Genomic DNA, 3103 nt, shown 5'->3' with positions numbered 1-3103 from the left:
GGCAGCGGGAGGGCGAGGAGCTGGCAGCTCCCACGGCTGGGCAGGCGGACGGGCGGGCAGACGCGCGGGCAGACAGCGGGCCGCCCCGCACGGCCAAGCCAAGGCCCCGAACCGAGCAGCTGCTCCGTCGCCATGGAGACGGGACTGAACAATGAGCAGCCAGAAATGCAGCATGGCCGCCGAGCACCGCGGGGCCCCCACGCTCCCGCCGGCCCCCACATCTCCACGCGCGCGCGCGCGCGCGCGCGCACCCGGGCACAAGCACGCGCACCGGCAGCCCAGGCCTGCCCCGCCCCCCACCCGGGGAGATGCAGCAGGACCGCAGGAGGGGAGAAGCAGCGGGCGCTGGGGGCGCAGAGGGAGGGGAGGACCAGGCCAAGGAGAACGGAGGAGAGGGTGAGAAGCAAGGGCGAAGGGGATCACAGCTTCGCTGCTGCAAAGTTGAGCAAAAATCTCACCATTCGATTCCAGCTACAAATACGTTTTAAAAAACTAGCCAGCTTTTCAGGGGGTCACGTGGTGCCTTGGAGTCTTACGTAACAGGAGAACTGAAGGGGGTTTCTAATGAGCAAAAGGCATCTGGAAACAAGTCCCCTCGTACTTAGGGAGGGGTGGCTGAGAGAGCCTGATGGAGCCTTCGGTCCCAGGAACTTAGAAGAACGCCTTTTTAAATGGACCCGAAGCCCATGTCATTCCTCCTTAAAGAGAATGTGAAGGGAGGGCCGAAGGGTTTAGCCGCAGTCTGGAAGCGGAGAGCCTGAAAAAGGCCTGGTCTTGGCCCTCAGGAAAGCGGCGGGAAGTTGTGCCCAGAGGCCCGAGAGGCGCGCGGGGCCGCAAGGGGACATGTGGGAACAAGGGGAGTGTGGGGGGACGGGCGTGGCGTCCTGTGCGGCAGGGAGGTGGGCAGGCTCCGGTTGTGATGCCCCCGGCGTTCCTGAGCGCTTCCTGTGCGCACGCGCACAGAGAGAGGTGAACGTCTTCCGGGAGGCCCTCAGGACCCTGGGGGAGGTGGCGGGGTCCACGGTGAGACCAGCCATCATCTCTTGAACAGAGTATGTGTACCTAACCCTGCGCAGCACTCTTCCCCGTCACCAGCCAGCCACCAGTCACTCCTTCAGGCTCCCATCCTGGTTGTGACAACGAAAACCCAGGCCTGGGAGCATCAGGAGTCTTTCTGGACCACCCTCCAAGGACAGGCAGTCCCAACCGTGGGATTCTTCACCTCCCGGGAGACTGCCTGGTTTCTGGTGGCTTTGCCTGACTCCTTCCTGCTTCAGAGCAGGTAGGTACCGGCTAGACCCTTGTTGTAGAAAAGACAGGACCACCCTCGGCTCGGCCTGATTCTTGGGAGAGCTACCAGGGACGTTTGAGGGATTATGGTGTCCACCTCCCCACTCCCCGGTTCAGAAGGGATCTACTTTAAAGATCATAGCAGCTGAGTGTTAGAGCTGAAAGGGGAACCTCGAGGACTCTGACGTCCAAGCAGTGCGGGGAGGGGAGTGGAATGGGGGGGCGGGTAGGAGAAAGGGGAATAAGGCAGGCCGTTGCTTTGGTTTTAAAGAGAGTGGAGAGAGGAGACAAGAGAAGCAGCACTTGGCCAAGGGGAGGGGGCTTGGGAAGAAACGGGAAGACTGGGTGGGAAGAGGGGTCTCCCACTAATAAATCTCATCAATGGAGTCGCGTTCTAGCAGGTTCCGGCGAACGCGTTAAAACACAGCCCAGAAATCCTGAAGGGCCCACCCTCGGCTTCACAGCCTCGAACGTATAGGTTCTGCCAAAGGTAAAACGTAGGAAAAGGGTGGTAGGAGCAGGAGGGCCGGGCGCGACCCCCTCCCAGCCCCCCTCTGCCTTGGCATCTCCCTGCAAAGTTCTGGGAGCCCTAGGAAGCCATCTGCGCTGGCTCAGAAGCGGCAGAGAGGGAATTAAAGCCACGAAAGGAAGGATCAGAGAGAGACTCTCTCCCCCTCGAGAGCCACTTTAGTAGATGAAAAAAGCCAGGCGATTTTTAATCATCACAAATTGTTTGAGCTTCTGGTTCCACCCTCTGAAGCCCGGGCGGCCTCCCCTGGTCGCTGGCTGACGCTGGCAGGCCTCCGGTGGTCCGAGCTCTGGCGGGCGGGCGAGAGCCCACCTACCTCTTCCTCCCCACTTCCTGGAACCCTCGGCCTGTCCTCCGGGGTCCCCGGGCAGAGGCCAGGCAAGCTGACCCCGCTTATCTAAGGAAATCTGACGAGAGTCCGGCCCTCAGGGGTATGGCCCCTGGCAAAACATATGGTGCATCGTAAATAGGACTTCCTTTTAGGAAATGAGCCGTTGTAATTAAATCCCCATTCATTTTTTGTAACATACACACAGAGACAAATAGATCCTTATCCTTTATAGGCACAGAAGAGAAATAGCTTGTGAGGGACAGATTCTCTGGTGTCAAGGCTTATCAAACGCTTTCTAGATCCAGGTGGAGTGAGAGCTGTGAATTCTTAAACCCAGCCGCGGGCCCCAGTGGGCCAGTGGCTGGCTGGCTTTGCTCCCTCCAGGACGAGCGAGGGAGCGTTCTGGAATGGAAGAGTGCATTGGCCTAGAATCTGCAGGGAGGAAGCTACCTCTTCTTCCCATCCCACGGCCGGACAACAGAGCGAGCTCGGGAATAAAGATTAGATTAGGTTTGTTTCAATTGGGTTTAATTTGATTCAGTTCAACTCAAACAAACACTGACTATGAGTTGTGCGCGGGTCTAGACACAGGAGGATACAAGAGGAAAAACAGGGGGGGCTCCTGAGGGCCCCTGGGGAGGGGTGCTGGCCCACACATGGGCTCAGTTCCATGGGAGGGGTGCAGGGTAAGAGGTCTCAGCTTGTTCCCAGTGGGCCCGGGATGGCTTGGGGGTGACGAGGAAGGATGGGATTTCCTTAACAGAGACCCGAGCAGGCACACCCAGGGAGAAGGGAATGTGGAGTCAGGAAACAACCAAGGTCCTGGGGCCTGTCCCACGCTAGAGTCCCAAGTATCATGCGAGACAAGGTGCAAAAACGAAGAAAATGGACATCTCTCCTGGCTTTGGGAACCAACCCCCAGACATAAGACTTGATTTCCCCGCAAGGGACAT

General features: G+C 58.7%; 1 long non-coding RNA gene across 4 annotated transcripts; it reads left to right on the top strand.

The window, feature by feature from the left end:
- Positions 1 to 240: 240 nt before the first annotated feature.
- LOC141373478 (uncharacterized) lies at positions 241 to 2649 on the top strand. 4 transcript variants are annotated; one of them, XR_012379538.1, is made up of 3 exons: positions 241 to 1282; positions 1692 to 1780; positions 2450 to 2649. It is a non-coding gene; the product is annotated as an uncharacterized lncRNA (long non-coding RNA). The 4 variants fall into 4 exon arrangements; XR_012379536.1 differs by having other exon boundaries at positions 2383 to 2649; XR_012379537.1 differs by having other exon boundaries at positions 1689 to 1780.
- The last annotated feature ends 454 nt before the right edge of the window (positions 2650 to 3103 follow it).

Source organism: Callorhinus ursinus, unplaced genomic scaffold (genome assembly GCF_003265705.2).
Source record: "Callorhinus ursinus isolate GAN/ISIS: 27379988/994484 unplaced genomic scaffold, GSC_fseal_2.0 scaffold10, whole genome shotgun sequence".
Lineage (NCBI taxonomy): Eukaryota > Metazoa > Chordata > Mammalia > Carnivora > Otariidae > Callorhinus > Callorhinus ursinus.
The sequence above is the reverse complement of the archived record's forward strand: the minus strand, read 5'-3'. Positions and strand labels throughout refer to the sequence as shown.